An 18,521-nucleotide genomic window follows, 5' to 3' on the forward strand; every position below is an offset into this window, starting at 1 on the left:
TGAGATATAGCAGTTAGTGAAGATGTTTGCAGCACTTTCCCTTCCTTGACTCCAGGCACCTAAATGTTTTTCACCTCCTTTAATGTATGCCATCCACTGTACAATTACAATTCTGCTAAGACAATGAAAGGGGAGGTGATGGCCTAGTGGTATTACTGTTAGATTATTAATCCAGAGACCCAAGAGATGGCTGGGGGACCTGGGTTTGAATTGTGCCATGACACACAGAATTTAATTTCAATACAAATCTAGAATTAAAACTCGAATGATGACCACAAAATCTGTTGCCAATAATCGGAAAATCCCATCTGTCTCACTAATGCCTTAAGGGAAGGAAACTGTCATCATCACCTGCACTGGTTGACTTATGACTCCAGATCCACAGCAATGTGGTTGACTCAACTCAAATAGAAATAGGTAATAAATGGCCTCACCAATGATGACCACATCCTGTTAATGAATTTTAAAAAGTTTAAATACAGGGTTGAATGAACTAAATCAATAATGAAATGTTTCACCTTACAGGAGTAACACTGCTCAGATCTCAAAAAGATTTGTTTTAAATACAAAATCAACTAACTTATTTTAAAAAGTCAAAAATTGTGAACTTATGAAAAATATTAAAAAATGACATTGTACAGCTACTTGCCTGGGCAGCAAAGCAAATTGATTTTTTTTGTATTGTTATTTGGGAATCACTTCCAGTAAATTATGGCTATTAATGTAGACAGAAACACAAAGCGGTGCATTTTTTTAATAAGCAAACGCAGGACCGGACATGCCTAGCCATGGAGTAAGGCAATCAAAGTTTCCTATTTAAAGTGCGATGCCACAAACATTTTTGGCATTGGGTTAGCCAACCTATTCTGCATTTAAAACAGAGAAAAACTAACAATACAAACTAATTCAAAACAAAAATTCCATGAGGAGCTAAGAGATTACAAGAATATTCAGTGAACCATTTGTTGTTGTTTAAAGTTCATCTAAGGGAGAACTGCAGCTTGAAAGGGTGGGGGGATATAATGGCATAGTGACATTGGATTAGTAATTTGGAACCTCATGGATTTAAATCCCTCCATGGTAGATGGAGAAATTTGTATCCAATAAAAATCTTTATTAAAGAACAAGACTAATTTCAACTATGGGTTGATTTTTTAAAAAATTCACTCATGCGATGTGGGCACCTCTGGCTAGGCCAGTGTTTATTGCACATCAGAGGGCAGTTAAGAGTCAACTATATTGCTGTGGGTTCTGGAGTCACATTTAGGCCAGACCACGTAAGGATGACAGATTTCTTTCTCTAAAGGATGTAGGTGAATAAGATGGGTTTTTCTTGACAATTGACAATGCTTTCATGGTCAACGTTAGACTTTTAATTCCAGATTCTTTTTTGAATTCAAATTCCACCAACTGCCATGCGAGAATTTAACCCCAAGTCCCCAGAACATTAGTTGAGTTTCTGGATAAATAGTCTAGGAATCACTGGCTGGCCAGCATTTATTGCAATCCTTAGTTACCTTGAGGTGGAGGTGAGCTGCCTTCTTGAACTGCAGCAATCCACAAGCTGTAGATAGACCCACAATGCCCTTAGGGAAAAAAATTCCAGGATTTTGACCCAGTGACAGTTAGGAATGGTAATATATTTCCACGTCAAGATGATGAATAACTTGGAGGGAAACTTGCAGGTGGTGGTGTTCCCAGTCTCGGCTGTCCTTTTCCTTCTAGATGGAAGTGGTCGTGGGTTTGGAAGGTGCTATATAAGGATCTTTAGTGAATTTCTGCAGTGCATCTTAGCACACAGTGCTGCTACTAAGCTTCAGTGGTAGAGAGAGTGGATGTTTTTGGATGTAATGCCAATCAAGCTGGCTGTTTTGTCCTGGCCAAGCCTCTTGAGTTTTGTTGGATCTGCACCCAACCAGGCAAGTGGGATAATCACACTCTTGAATTGTGCCTTGTAGATGGTAGACAGGCTTTGGGGAGTCATGAAGTTAGTTACTTGAAACTGTATTTCTAGCCTCTGACCTGCTCCTATAGCCATTGTACATATATATGGTAAGTCCAGTTGAGTTTCTGGTCAATTGACAGTGACAGTGATATTGACAGTGTGGGATTTAGTGATCGAAACATCATTGAATGTCAAAGGGCAGTGGTTAGATTGTCTCTTATTGGAGATGGTCATTGCCTGGCACTTGTATGGTACAAATGTTACTTGCCACTTATTAGCCCAAGCCTGGACACTGTCCAGATCTTGTTACGTTTGAATATGGACTGCTTCAGTATCTGAGGAGTCACAAATTGCATAATCATCCGCAATCATTCCACCTTCATAGAATCATAGAATCCCTACAGTGTGGAAACAGGCCCTTCGGCCCAACAAGTCCACACCGACACTCATAGTATCCCACCCAGACCCATCCCCCTCTAACCCACCTAATCTACACATTTCTGAACACTACGGGCAATTTAGCATAGCCAATCCACCTAGCCTCCACACCTTTGGACTATGGGAGGAAACCAGAGCATCCGGAGGAAACCCATGCAGACACAGGGAGAACGTGCAAACTCCACACAGACAGTTGCCCAAGGGTGGGATCGAACCCGGGTCACTGGCGCTGTGAGGCAGCAGTGCTAACTACTGAGCAACTGTGTCGTCCACCTCTGACCTTATAATGGAGGGAAGGCCTTTGATGAATCAGTTGAAGATGGTTGGGCCTTGGACACTACTCTGAGGAACTTCTGTGAAGAGAAGTCAACAAAAATCTGACTGATTATAGGAGGTAAGCCATGAACACACCATGTTGCCATTCAAAAGTCACAACCATAACTCTGCTTGAAATGTAAATAGGAACAGGGAAAAAGACAGTCCATTTTTAAAGATAAACAAATTTACAGATTTGCACTTGAGTATTTACAAAATTTTTAAGGCATTGAGTGTTATGATGGTGAGTTCCAAAGAGTAGTGGTGAAGTGTATCATCAGTTAGTCCAAGATCAGACACACTGAGGTGGCGAGTCTGGTGTTTTGCCGATACTGACTTTCGTCGATGGATTGCAGAGGCAGTCACTGTCCGTGGTGTAGAACGTGAGATGTTGGGAAATGATAGTCACCATGGAGGCCTTGATTACACATTCTGTGTTGTTGTTTGATGCTTTTGAGATTGTGAGACAGCTATTGTCTTTGCATTGGAATGACCTATGCAATTTGATGATCAAACCCATTTCAATTGGTTTCAAGGAGAGCAATGATTCTTATGAGTCTTGAATCTTTTCCTTTTGTTCCCTCTTTAGAAAAGGGAGCAGTTTAAATTTACAACATATAGAAACTTTTGACTTTTACACCCTCTTTGAAAATGTAAAAGTAATGACACTGAACTAGAGCCAGATACATTGAACTATAGAATTTTTCTGTCAAAGACCTGAAACTCCTTTCCCAGCAGTCTTATGAGTGTACCTACACAAGATGAACTGCAGTTCAAGAAGATGACTCACCAGCACCTTTCCAAAGGCAGCTAGGAAGGGGTAACAAATGCTGACCTTATCAATGCTATGTCTGCATCCCATGAGAAAAAATTGCTCAGCATCTGATTTTGCTTCATAATGTTCCTGTGAAGTAACTTGGGACATTTTATTGAGTTACAGGAGTCAAGTAACTGCACATTGTTTTTATTGATTGAAAAGTGAACTTGGGTCTCACAAAGGGAACAGTTCCTTCATAATGCAGCAAGGGCAGATGTTACTGGAACTATATCCTATATTAACTAATCTTGATGTGATCTCTACACTGGGGAAGCCAAATGCAGGTTGAGTTGTTGCTTTGTAAAACGGTTCAGTTCAGTACACAGGTTAAATCCTGAGCTTCCAGTTGCATGTCCTTTTAATTCTCCACCCACTCCTATTCTGATCTCACTGGTCCACCTTGCTGCAATAAATCTCAATGGAAGCTTGAGAAACAGTACCTTTTTCTTCAATTGGGCACAGTAAAACCTTCTGAACACAACATCAAACTTTATAGGTTCAGATTTTATAGATAGAGCAGCTGTCAATGATTCTGGTGTTGTTAACATCTCCTTTAGATCCATGTGTTCTTTGTCACATTATCATCTCCTTTTGTCTTGCACCAATCATTCCTTTTGTCCCTCAACGGCCCCTTGGACAACAACCAAGTTTGCAAGACCACTCAGAGAGAAAGGTAATCTGGATAACATGGTCATGGGAAGTTAGCAATAGGAACTCGATCAACTAAACTCTGCTGCCTAGCTGATTAGAGGTTTGAAATTAACCTTTCAATGTCCTCTTGGAGGATCTGGGGTACCAGGCTGTGAATGTAAATGATTTGTTCTTCTAAAGTTAGGTTTATAGAGATTTGATACCAGCAGAATAAAGTATCCTATTTTTGTATACCTTCATGCAGTCCATGTGCTTGAATTGGAAGTTGCATAGAAATGAAATGGGGCAAGGCCATTGAGGCATGACAGATATAAACAAGAATTTTGAATTTAGTACGTTAACAACAAAGTTTACTTCGGTCACTAAGAATGAGGTAATGGACTTATATTCAAATTATAGGCAGTGTTACAATTATTTGCACGAGATACCAGCAAACAAATCATCTCAATAATCGATGCAAGACAAAATGAAACTAGAAATAGGAGAAGTATGGGTTCGATAACCACAACTTGAGTTTATACCCATATGTATGCTTTGCCTTTAAATATTAAATTCTAAAGCACATTATAGGAACTATCATATTACTAAACAAAATTTGACTAGGCCACATAAGGAAATTTCTGGATTGGTGATCAAAAACTTGCTCAAATAGATGGATTTCATGGTGTTTTTGAAGGAAGAAAGTAATATAGAGAGGTTTAGAAAGTGAGTAAAGGGTTAAGGCCTAGCTGAAGCTACTGCTGACAGCGGTGAAGTGATGAAAATCAGACATGTGCAAGGATCTAGAGATGGAGGAATGCAGAGATTTCAGAGAATTGTAGGATTGGAGGAAGTTGTGGATAAGGAGGGTCAAGGCCATGCAGGATAAAGGATCATATTACCTAGACAAGCACTACTTGATTTATTTGATTCACATTTGAGCTTTGCATATATGGTTTTGGCGCTCTGCCGTGGGTTTCCCAATATTAAAAAAATGTCACACTCAGTAATTCTGCCAAGTCATCTCCCCTAAAGGTTTAGATATAGTAGGAACTGCAGATGCTGGAGAATCTGAGATAACAAAGTGTAGAGCTGGATGAACACAGCAGGCCAAGCAGCATCAGAGGAGCAGGAAGGCTGACATTTCGGGCCTAGACCCTTCTTCAGAAATGGGGGAGGGGAAGGGGGGTTCTGAAATAAATAGGGAGAGAGGCGGAGGCGGACAGAAGATGGATAGAGGAGAAGATAGGTGGAGAGGAGACAGACAGGTCAAAGAGGCGGGGATAGAGCCAGTAAAGGTGAGTGTAGGTGGGGAGTTAGGGAGGAGATAGGTCAGTCCAGGGAGGACGGACAGGTCAAGGGGGCAGGATGAGGTTAGTAGGTAGGAGATGGGGGTGGGGCTTCAGGTGGGAGGAGGGAATGGGTGGGAGGAAGGGCAGGTTAGGGAGGCGGGGACAAGCTGGGCTGGTTTTGGGATGCAGTAGGGGGAGGGGAGATTTTGAAGCTTGTGAAGTCCATATTGATACCATTGGGCTGCAGGGTTCCCAAGCGGAATATGAGGTGCTGTTCCTGCAACCTTCGGGTGGCATCATTGTGGCAATGCAGGAGGCCCAGGATGGACATGTCGTCCAAGGAATGGGAGGGGGAGTTGAAATGGTTCGCGACTGGGAGGTGCAGTTGTTTAGTGCGAACCGAGCGTAGGTGTTCTGCAAAGCAGTCCCCAAGCCTCAGCTTTGTTTCCCCGATGTAGAGGAGGCCACAATGGGAACAGCGAATACAGTATACCACATTAACAGATGTGCAGGTGAACATCTGCTTGATGTGGAAAGTCTTCTTGGGGTCTGGGATGGGGTGAGGGGGGAGGTGTAGCACTTCCTGCAGTTGCAGGGAAAAGTGCCGGGTGTGGTGGGGCTGGAGGGGAGTGTGGAGCGGACAAGGGAGTCCCGGAGAGAGTGATCCCTCCGGAAAGCAGATAAGGGTGGGGAGGGAAAAAGGTCTTTAGTGGTGGGGTCGGATTGCAGATGGTGGAAGTGTCGGAGGATGATGAGTTGGATCCGGAGGTTGGTGGGGTGGTACGTGAGGACGAGGGGGATTCTGTTTTGGTTGTTATTGCGGGAAGCGGGTGTGACAGATGAGTTGCAGGAAATGAGAGAGACACAGTCGAGGGCGTTCTCGACCACTGAGGGGGGGAAGTTGTGGTCCTTGAAAAACGAGGACATCTGAGATGTACGGGAGTGGAATGCCTCATCCTGGGAGCAGATGCAGCGGAGGCGAAGGAATTGGGAATAGGGGATGGCCTTTTTGCAGGAAGGTGGGTGGGAGGAGGTGTATTCTAGGTAGCTGTGGGAGTCGGTGGGCTTGAAATGGATATTGGTTTCCAGGTGGTTGCCAGAGATGGAAACAGAGAGGTCCAGGAAGGTGAGAGAGGCATCAGAGATGGTCCAAGTGAACTTAAGGTTGGGGTGGAAGGTGTTGGTGAAGTGGATGAACTGTTCAAGCTCCTCGTGGGAGCACGAGGCGGCGCCGATACAGTCATCAATGTAATGGAGGAAGAGGTGGGGTTTAGGGCCAGTGCAGTTACGGAAGAAGGATTGTTCCACTAAACCTACAAAGAGGCAGGCATAGCTTGGGCCCATGTGGGTACCCATGGCCACTCCCTTTGTCTGTAGGTAGTGGGAGGAATTTAAAGAGAAGTTGTTGAGGGTGAGGACGAGTTCAGCTAAGCAGATGAGGGTGTCAGTGGAGGGGGACTGGTCGGGCCTGCGGAGCAGCGTAGGTGCTCCATAAACCTATACTCGGTTCGCGACAAATGACTACGCCTCCCGGCCGCGAACCACTTCAACTCCCCCTCCCACTCCCTGGGTGACACATCTATCCTGGGCCTCCTCCAGTGTCACAATGATGCCACCCGGAAACTGGAGGAACAGCACCTCATATTCCGCCCTGGAACCCTACAACCCAATGGTCTCAATGTGGACTTTACTGGCTTCAAAATCTCCCCACCCCCGACCTCATCCCAAGACCAACCCTACCTCTCATCCCCGCCTCCTTGACCTGTCTGTCTTCCCTCCCACCTATCCACCCCTGCCTCCTCGCTTACCAACCCCCATCCCAACTTCCTACCTTCACTTGTCTTTACTAACTTCATCCCCACCTCCTTGACCTATCCTTCTTCTCTCCCACTAATCTGCTCCACTATCCACCCTCTATCACCGCCCCCCTTCTCTATTTATTTCAGAGCCACCTTCCCCTCCCCCATTTCTGAAGAAGGGTCCAGACCCGAAACGTCAGCTTTCCTGTTCCTCTGATGCTGCCTGGCCTGCTGTGTTCCTCCAGCTCCACACCTTGTTATCTCAGACTCCAGCATCGGCAGTTCCTACTATCTATAAGCAAGAGGGTTCCTTGCCGACGTTTGACCTGGTTGCCATGAAACCTCATGGGGTCTGGAGTCAATATTCAGGACTCCCACGGCAATTCACTACTAACTGTAAAACACCGTCTCAATCCTCTGGTGGGAAGGACATACCCAGGGATGGTGAAAATAGCATTTAGGACATTGCCTGTAAGGCATAATTCTCTGACATGAGAGTTGAGATGAAGAGAAATTTCTTCACCTAGAGAGTAATGAGAGGATTTTATGTTTGAGAAGAAGTTCAAATAGAGACGGCAACTTAACAATTTACACCACTTGAAAGGATGGATAATGACAGACAATCAAAACATTTGCAACTGCGTCGAGCCAGATTGCCACACAACACACTGAGTAACTCTCTACACCAAAATACAAGTGTTCCATTAGGAGGTAAAATGATTAGCAAGAGACCAAGTCAAGCAAAATGTCCAACCTCCCCAACTTCCAAAGAATCAGAGCATCCCGACAGTGTGGAAGAAGGCCATTCAGCCCATTGAGTCCACACTGACCCTTTAAACAGCATTCCATCCAGAACCACTGCCCTGAACCTATAATCCAGCATTTTCTATGCCTAATCCACCTAGTCAATACATCTGTCAACACAATGGGCAATTTAGCATGGCGAATCCACTTAATATAATCCTTGGACTGTGGGAAGCATCTGGAGCACCTGAAGGACACCGCAAACACGGGGAGAATATGTAAACTCCATACAGTCACCAGGGGATGGAATCAAACCCAGGTCCCTGATGCTATAACGTAGCAGTGCTTACCACTAAGCCACCATTACACCTTTAAGAAGGATTAGCAATAACGATAGAGGGTATCAAATCAAGCAGGAATGTGTATCCAGATAACACAATTGAAGAAGCTGGTGTTACAGATAATTAAATCCCTGAGAGGGAAGGACACAAAACTTTCAAGAAGTTAAAGTAAGAGCAAGAGGGTAATCAGAGAGAGAGTAGGGCTCTTTCACGATCAAGGAGGTTGTCTCTGTGTTGAATCCCTGGAGATGGGAAAGATACTAATTGAATATTTCAAATCAGTTTTTACCGAGGGAAAGAAATGGAGGCTAGGGAATGCAGAGAAATAAATTTTGATGTTTTAAAAACAACTCACATTACAGAAGAGGAAATTTCGGAGGTCTTAGAGAGTATAAAGGTGGATAAATATCCAGGATTGATCTAATATATCCCAGAAAGTTGTGGAAGTAAGGGAGGAAATTGCAAGAACCCTTGCAGGAATATTTGCTCCATCTATAACTACGAATGAATTGCCTGATGATTGGGTGGTGGTTAATGTTGTACCTTTGTTTAAGTAAGGTTGTAAGGAGAAACCTGGGAACTATAGACCTGTGAACCTGACTTCGGTTGTGGGCAAATCATTGGAGGTGTTTATAAAAGATAGGATTTATGGACATTTAGAGAGGCAAAAAAATGACTAGGGATAATCAGCATGGTTTTGTGTGAGAAAAATCAAGTCTCGTAAGCTTTGTTGAGTTTTTTTGAGGAAGTTACCAAAAAGATTGATGATAGCAGAGCAGAGTTGTTTACTTGACTTTAGTGAAGCCTTCGACACTAACTTGATTGAATTTTTCAAGGGGGGTGACGAAGGTGATGAATGAGGTTAGAGCAGTAGATGTTGCTTACATGGATTTTAGTAAGGTTTTGGACAAGGTCCCTCATGGTAGGCTCATCCAGAAAATTAAGACACATGGGATCCAAGGTGACTTGGCTGCGTGGATTCAGCATTGGCTTGCCCATAGAAAGCAGTGGGTTGTGGTGGGAAGGTGTTTATTCAGGCTGGAGGTCCATGACTAGTGGTGTTCAACAGGGATCCAAACTGGGACCTCTACTGCTTGTGATATATATAAATGACTTGGATGAAAATGTGGATGGGTGGGTTAGTAGGTTTGCAGATGATCCAAAGATTGGTGGAGCTGTGGAAAATGTAGTAGGTTGTCAAAGGATACAGCAGGATATAGATCAGTTGCAGATATAGGCAGAGAAATGCCAGATAGAGTTTAATCTGGGTAAGTGTGACATGCTGCACTTTGAGAGATCAAATATTAAAGAAAAGTTTACAGTTAATGGCAGGACCTTGAATAGCATTGATGTACAGGGAGATCTTAGGGTTCAAGTCCACAGTTCCCTGAAAGTGGCCAAGCAAGTAGATAGGGTGCTAAAGAAGGCATATGGCATGTTTGCCTTTATTCATCAGGGAATTGAGTACAAGAGTCATGTTGCAACATTATAAGACTTTGGTTAAGCCACACTTAGAGTATTGTATTTAATTCTGGTCGCCACACGTTACAGGAATGATGCTTTGGAGAGAGTGCAGAAGAGGTTTACCAGGATGCTGCTTGGATTAGAGGGTATGAGCTATTAGGAGAGGCTAGAAAAACTCGGGTTGTTTTCTCTTGAGTGGCGAAGGCTGAGGGGAGACTTGATAGAAGTCTATAAAGTTATGAGATGCACAGATAGGGTTAGCGGTCATAATCTGTTTCCCAGAATTTAAATGTCAAATACAAGGGGGCATGCATTTAAGGTGAGAGTGGGAAAGTTTAAAGGAGATGTGAGGGACAAGTTTTTTACCCAGAGAGTGGGTCTGGAACGCACTGCCAGGGGTGGTGGTGGTGGCAGATACAATAGGGGCATTTAAAGGGCTTTTAGATAAGCACATGAATATGCAAGGAATAGAGGGATATAGACCAAGGGCAGACAGAAGGGATTAGTTTAATTTGGCATTGTGTTTGGCATAACATCCTGGGCCAAAGGGCACATTCCTGTGCTGTACAGTCCTATGTTCTATGTTTGTTCTGCACGGTAGACTAATTAGTAAAGTTAGGTTACATGGGATTCAGGGTGAGCTTGCCAACTGAATACATAATTGGCTTAATGACAGGATACAGAGAGTGGTGGTGGAGGGTTGCTTTTTGGACTGGAGACCTGTCACCAGCAGTGTTCCACAGGGATTGGTTCTGGGTCCTGTTTTGTTTGTCATTTATATAAATGATTTGGATGAGAATATAGAAGGAACAGTTAGGAAATTTGCGGACAACACCAAAATTGGTGGCAGAGTAGACAGTGAAGATTTTCTAAGATTACAAAGGGATCTTGATCAAATGGGTCAATGGGCTGAAAAATGTGTCAGATGGAGTTCAATATGGATAAATGCGAGGTATTGCATTTGGATACAACAAATAAGAATTGGATTTATACAATTAATGGTAGACCCTTTGGTAGTGCTGTATTGCAGAGGGCCCAGGGGTTCAGGTACACAATTCTTTGAAGTTTGAGTCACATGTAGATAGGGTGCTTAAAAAGGCATTTGGAATGCTTGCCTTCATTGCTCAGTCCTTTGAGTATAGGAGTTGGGAAGTCATGTCGAAGTTGTACAGGGCATTGGTAAGGCCTCTTCTGGAATACTGTGTTCAGTTCTAGTCACCCTGTTATAGGAAGGATATTATCAAGCTGGGGAGGGTTCAGACGAGATTTACCAGGATGTTGCCGGGTATAGAAGTTTTGAGTTATAAAGAAAGTCTGTATAGGCTGGGTCTTTTTTGACTGGAGTGTAGGAGGTTGAGAGACGACCTTATTGAAGTTTATAAAATAATAAGGGGTATAAGTAGAGTTAATAGTAGTTGTCTTTTCCCTAGGATGGGGTTTCAAGACTAAAGGGCACATTATTAAGGTGAGAGGAGAGAGATTTAAAAAAGGCCTGAGGGGTAAATTTTTTAAACAGAGGATCATTTGTGTATGGAATGAACTTCCTGAGGAAGTAGTAGATGCGGGCACAATTACATTTAAAAGATATTTGAATAAGTACATAAATAGGAAAGGTTTAGAGGGATATGGGCCAGGTGCAGGCAGGTGGAACTAATTTAATTTGGGATTATTTTCGGCATGGACTATTTGGACCGAAGGGTCTGTTTCCATGCTGTATGACTCTATAATGAATTTGCCTACTTCTATACAAAGCTATATGTGGAACGAGAATGGCATTTCACTGACATAAATCAAAGGTGTGGTGTATACAACCCATGAACCAGACACCACAAAGAACAACAAACAACAGGCAAAGATTCAAAATACTGCATGAAAAATTCCACTGCTATAGCAGGGACTATATTGACAGGTATAAATAACAGACATAGATCACCAAAGTCCTCCAAGAAAGAAATACACAAAGTTAAATTCTGTCCAGTTCAAGAGGAAACCATAGATGACAGACCATTAGGGAGACAGTTTAAATAAGCTAACTTTTGCCCTCAAAAAAACTATTGTTCCAAGTCTGAAAAGAACACCTTTTGGAGAATTGTAAACCCTCCAGATCGCTAGGATTTGTAAAAGCAAAGACTTGGGGGAGATGAAAGGGTTCTAAATGTAAATATATAAACAAATGTATAACGATAATCTTATGGGGGAAAGAAAAGACTTGTGGAAGATAGAAGGGTCTGAAAGAGTCACAAAGGGTTAGTACTTGATAAAGTACACAACCCACTGTGATGATGTCATAGGGACTCGGTCAGAGTCAAGAAGGAGCTTGTAAGATACAAACCAAACGCTTTGTGCTCTTAATTGTTTCGGTAGTAATATAGGTCATATTCATCTGTAAATAATTGCAGTAATGAAACAAATTTCATGCTGTTTGTTCAACCACACTGCTCTAGTTGAACCAGAAAGGTCGCGATCCTCATCCACGCGATACCATTTCGGCTTGAGGAACTCACACACACAACTGTGACAATGTTAAAATAAATAGAAAAATTGTTCCATTCCTAATGTTCTCTAGGTTGATGAACACAACAGCAGAAAGAACAAACTGCTTTGATAATAACCCTGACAATATAACTATTGTTTCTGTTGTTTCCATTTTCCACATCATCTTGCTGCAAACTAAAACAAATGCTTTGCTTTCCTGTATCAGTTTGCCAGAAATAAGCATACATCCCTTAGGTATTTAAATTGCAGCCAAAAACTGATTACAACCTTCCAGCATCACATTATGGCAAGGAAGAGTGACTACTTTTGGTATGCAAACAGAGACTTCAAATCATAACAAAATTTCCATTCCACTATTATGAAATGAAAGAGCTCACTTTGGAAGCACTAGAACAGCCATGAGCCAGAAATAGTTCACAGCATTTGAGTGAAGTCTTATTATTTAACTGCTAAATTTTAGTTTTTCAGAGGATGTGGGCACTGCTGACTGGGGCAGCTTTTGTTGCCCAATGCTAACTACCCTGAGTAATTGGTGAATCATTGCAGTCTCTAGAATAGCCCATAAACTAATTTTTAACAATGTACGTTAAATGCATGTTAAAATAGTTTTAAATGTTTTTCACCATTACTTCAATTATTTCAAATGCATCTTAGGCCACCAGAGTGGCCACTATTATGTCATACTTCATGATCAATATATTTTTAAGAGACATGTTCATGATATCATCACTGTATCACATCTTGTGAACTGGGCCTAAAAAAGGATCTCATATTGTTTCTTAGCCCAGGGAACACTTAAGCATGTCATGCTACCAGAAGCACACTGCATTGTGCAACTTCATTGGTAGCCCAGACATTAATGTGCCTGAGAGATTTAATGATTGCACAGAAGTTGCTGTAATAAACAGCTGTTGGATTTTCAATACCATAATTGCCCCACTCAGTTTCTTATGTTGTGGGAATAACATAAGCGTTGGCAATCAATTAAAATACCCTGTGGGAGGCAAAATAAGATCGACGATGAGCAACGTAGTGCTGCAACAGTCCTCTAAGACATTGTGTGCACTTTCTCCACTGCCTTTAAGGCTAAATTCTGGCAGAGATTGATGAGATTGTCACACTTATGCAAACTACGCTAATGCTGTTATCTCATCTTGGATCAGAAATTTGCTTTTGAGGCTTGTGGAAGTCCAACCACATGAAAGATACAACAAGCAGAATACTATGGATACTGTAAATCTGAAATTAAAACAGAAAATGCTGGAGATACTTCATCAGGCCTGGCACCATCTGTGAAGAGAGAAACAGATTCTGTTGAAACATCAAGTTTGAAATATTAACTGTTTCTCACTGCACTTTTCTGTGAAACCTGCTGAATATTTCCAACATCATCTGTTCTTATTTCACATTAAAGTCATCATCCAATTCCACAAAAACACTATATCATCATGCTTTAGATTGATCTGATATGGTATCCTGAAGTTTAGGCATTTATTTAAATAACAACTTGGCTCAGCCAACTGTTCTTATGTGTATTTCCTGGCTTGATATTTTCACATAATAGCCCAAATTTTGTGGTCAGTGGCAAACTAATGGTATTTGCACTTCAGTAGTTTTACAGCTGCTCAATTACTTTTTGTTGGTTTCTGTACAACATCTTACAGTCATCAGGAGCTCAGCATCGTTAGTAGGGACTTATTCATACAGGGCAAATGGTTATGTGTTTCTGTGGGTAATCAGACTGAATGATTCTTCCCAAGACAGACAGATATTTAATTTTGAGTAAAATCAGGTAGAGAAGAGCCAGATAAAGACAGGGAAAGAAAGATAGAATTAAGAGAGATTAAAAAAAAATAAAGTTAACGGTTATTTCAATTTTTGTTTTAAAAAGCACTTTAAAATTAAAATCTAAAGAAGTGAGACTCCACAAGTGTAAATATATATTTTCAGTGCCAGAAAGTCTATTTAGCAGATAATTAAGTCTAATCATGGTGTTAAAAGGTTTAGATACTCTTGAATTGCTAAACCACAACTGCTTTTGGCATTTTTATAAACGACATGCATTTACACAACACCTTTAATGCAATAAAATGGGTCATCATAAAGAAATTTTGGCACCATGCAACATAAGATGATATTATGGCAGATGATCAAAACTTGGTTTTAAGGAACATCTTAAAATTAAAGAGGCAGAAGCAGTTAGGGAGGAAGTACCAGAACTTACCATCTCAATACCTGAAGGCAATTAGTTGAGCAACTGGAAACTTGCAAGAGGGCAGAATTAGAGGTTTGGAGATGTAGTTGGGTTGTGGAGTGAGCTTGCTATGGGGCTGCAGACAATTATAGTGATAAGAGGAAGTAGACCCATGAAGCAATTTGACAATGAAGATCAAAATTTTAAAATCAAGACAATGTTTAACTATGCCAGTGTAGATCAGCGAGCACAGCATGATGTTTAAATGGAACACTTTGGAAATGACATCACAGAGCCCAGTCTTCAGTCAATTCAACTCGCTCCATGCAATATTAAGAAACAGCCGAAGGCACTGGATAGAGCAAAAGCTGTGAGCTCTGACAATATTCTGGCAATGGTACTGAAATATTTGCTCCAGAATTAGCAATGCCCTTAGCCAAGCTGCAACCAAACACTGGCATCTACCTGGCAATGCCGAAAATTGCCTACCTGCATCCTGTATATCAAAAGCAGGACAAGTACAGCTCAGACAATTGCCATCTGTCAGGCTACTCTCAAACGTATGAGAAATGTTAAAAGGGGTTATCAAATTTGCTATCAAGAAGCATTCGTTTAACAATAGCCTGTTCTCTCAAATGCTCAGTTTTGGTTCTGCCAGGGCCACTCAGCTCCAGGCCTCACTACAGCTTTGGTTCAAACCTGGACAAAAGAGTTGAATTCCACCGGTGAGGTAAGAATGACAGCCCTTGACGTCAAGGTTGCATTTGACCAAGTGTGTCACCAAGGAGCCCTAGCAAAACTGGAGTCAATGAGCATCAGAGGAAAAACTCTACACCAGTTGGAGTCATACCAGGCACAACGGAAGATGGTTGGGATTGTTGCAGGTCAGTCATATCTGGTCCAGTACATCTCTGCAGGAGATCCTCAGAATAGTGTCCTTAGTCCAACCATCTTCAGCTGCTTCGTCAATGACCTTCCCTCCAACATAAGGTCAAAGCATGAATGTTTGCTGAAAATGATCAGCATTATTCATTACTCCTCAAATACATGACCTGGAAAACATCCTGGCCTGAATTGACAAGTGGCAAGTAACATTCATGCCACACAACTGCTATGCAATGACCATATCTAATCATTACCCCTTGAGTCTAACCACTGTACCTTGACATTCAATGGCATTACCTTCACTGAATCTCCTATTATCTACATCCTGGGGGATACCACTGACAAGAAACCAAATAGGACTTTCCATCTAAATAGCATGGCTAACATGTGAGGGTCAAAGGCTAGGGATACTGCTGCAAGTAACTCACCTAAGTCTGTCCACTATCTACAAGGCACAAATCAGGAGTGTGATGGAATACTCCTCACTTGCCTGGTGAATACCGTTCCAACGGCACTCAAGAAAAGAAGGTTGACATATCCAGGACAAAGCAGTCCTTTTGAATAACACTACCACCACAAAACATTCTCTCCACCATCAGTTCTCAGTAGCAGCAGTGTATGCCATCTACAAGATGAACTGCAGAAATTCTCCAAGATTCCCTGGATAGCGCCTTCCAAACACACCACCACTCCCATCTAAAAGGATAAGAACAGCAAATACATGGGAATACTACCATCTGCAAGCTCTTCTGCAAATCACTCACCATCCCAGCTTGGAAGTATATCGCTGTTCTTTCAGTGTCGCTGGGTAAAACCTCTGGAGCTCCCTCCCTAATGTCATTGTGCGTGTCCCTGCACCAAATGTACTGCAGTAGTTCATAAATGCAGCTCAGTACCACCTTCTCAAGGGCAGTTATGGATGGGCAATAACTGCTGTTCCAGTCAATGATACCCACAACATCTGAAGGAATAAATGAAAAGGCAAGGACTGTGTTGAAATAATGAAGTCTCTTGAAATGAGGCATAGATGAGGGTTTCAGCACTGGAATATCTGAACTGATGGGGAGTCAGGCAATGTTATCAAGTGAAGATTGTCTATCTTAGTGATGATGTGGTTACGTGGATAAAATCCACGTAAATTTACACCAATCATATGAGTTACCTGCTTCAGGTTCGTATGGTTGGCAGGCAGATAGATCCAATCGCTGGCTAGGGAATGGAAGTTATATAGAGACCAAAGCAATGGCCTTGGACAATGTCCAATGAGCATTGGCTTTGTTCTTTCTAAATTCAATTGGATGAAATTACTGTTCATCCTGCATTTGATGTCAAACAAGCAATGTGATAATTTACTGTAAATGGAGGAGGAGATGAGATAGATGACATTTAGCTAGATCTGGGTGTCAACATGTGAAAACAATTGCTGTGTTTTATGTGATGTTGCTATAGTGATTGTAGAATATGGGCTCTCTGATTGGGGCTGTCAATCTGGTCCAACCAGGGAGCCCTGGCTGACAGGTTAAGGTTGAGTGTCAGAGATACTGGCAGTCTGGTACCTGACTCTGTATGAGGCAGTACTAGAGTCAAGGACTGTTCATGTGTAAATAAAGGGTGGCATGGTGCCAGGATACTGGCTTCTGTGGAGGTATTTCAGTTGCCAAGATTTAGATGAGAAATAAATGAAACCAAGAATATATCCTTGTGAAAACCGAAAGAACTGCGGATGCTGTAAATCAGGAATAAAAACAGAAGTTGCTGGAAAAGCTCAGCAGGTCTGGCAGCATCTGTGAAGAAAAAAATCAGAGTTAGTGTTTCGGGTCCGGTGACCCTTCCTCAGAACTCATATATACCCTTGTGGTTCATCACAGGTAATGGTGCAGGAGAAGGCAATTTTCTGGCTATGATTAAATGACAAAGGATGAGATCAGACAAATACAGTCTCATTCAGCTGAAAACTGTTGAGTCGGTGCAGGAGGATTATTGGCCAGCCAGGCTGAAGGGCTATGATGAAGAGGGATAGTTTACTTTTCTTACAGTCAAATAGAATGCCACCGAGGAATTTGAAAAGATATGTTTCGGTACTGTGACAGGGTGGAAGCCTGGTAGCCTCATTGTTATACCTGCTGCAAAATCTTGGCCAAAATGAAGTTGGACTATAACCTTCAAAGAGAAAAAAAACTAATTAACATCTTTGAAGAAAAGAAGACTGGTCAAATTATTTTCATTAGATGTCAAGGAAAGAATTGCTGAAACTAACACACATTAATTAGCCATGCATGAATAATCTACCATCTTTCAGTCAAAGTTGTATTAGTAAAATTTAAGTCTAACAACTTTTGTAAAAATGTATTACATTTATGTCACTTTATAAGAACCAAAACTTCTTTGGTTGGTTAATGCTGCAGAGGCATGGCATGGAAAAGAAAATGAAATCTTAAAACAGAGTTTGTTTTCTTATGTGTACTAAGGTACAATTCCAGATTCTCCTGGAGAAGGGCTGAGAAATCCCCCATGCTCCACTGTATGGTAATGTCATATCAAACTGAAGCTTGTGTTGCTGTCATAACTTACTGAGTTGATTGCAGCTCTTTCGTCCTCTAGTCTTAAATTGGCAGAAGGATAAACATTTCTTCAGACCGGATGACTTCAGCTATAAACAATAAATTAGGTTACAGAAATTCTAACTTGTTCCTCCTCAGTACGACAAAAAGACATTTTATTAACACTTTTAATGATTCTTAACCCAAATAAGAATCTACTTCATAAAAGAAACAAAATGTGAGCTTATAATATTCTCATTTATTTTCTAAATACGTCTGTAGTCAAGTAAATGCTTTTTACAAAGAAAAAAATTACATTTATCTAACACATTTCAAGCCTCAGTGAATTAAGAGCTTCGGATGTTCCTGTTACAATTCAGGGAACCATGTCAGCTAATTTGCAGATGGCTGTTGCAAACAGGAATCATCAGATCATCTGTTTCAATGATATTGGTTGAGGGATCAGCATTAGCAAGTATACTGAGATGACTCTCTGCTTGTTCTTTGAATAGTGCTTAGGGTTTTTTTTAACATCCAAGCAAGTGAAGAGACTGCAGTTTAATACGAACATTCATTGGATCCAACCTGTGGAACATTCTAATCCAGTTCACTATATTTTAT

At 41.6% G+C, this 18,521-nt stretch overlaps 1 protein-coding gene across 1 annotated transcript in view; it reads right to left on the reverse strand.

Moving 5' to 3' along the window:
* The window catches only part of LOC109930338 (protein NDRG1-like), a 119,606-nt gene that overhangs the window by 91,501 nt on the left and 9,584 nt on the right, over positions 1–18,521 (reverse strand). Inside the window, exon 2 of the mRNA XM_048595589.1 lies at positions 17,932–18,010. The gene's annotated coding sequence lies outside the window, so the exon portion shown is untranslated. The remainder of the gene's footprint in view (positions 1–17,931; positions 18,011–18,521) is intronic.

Source organism: Rhincodon typus, chromosome 4 (assembly GCF_021869965.1).
Source record: "Rhincodon typus isolate 14 chromosome 4, sRhiTyp1.1, whole genome shotgun sequence".
Taxonomy (NCBI): Eukaryota; Metazoa; Chordata; class Chondrichthyes; order Orectolobiformes; family Rhincodontidae; genus Rhincodon; species Rhincodon typus.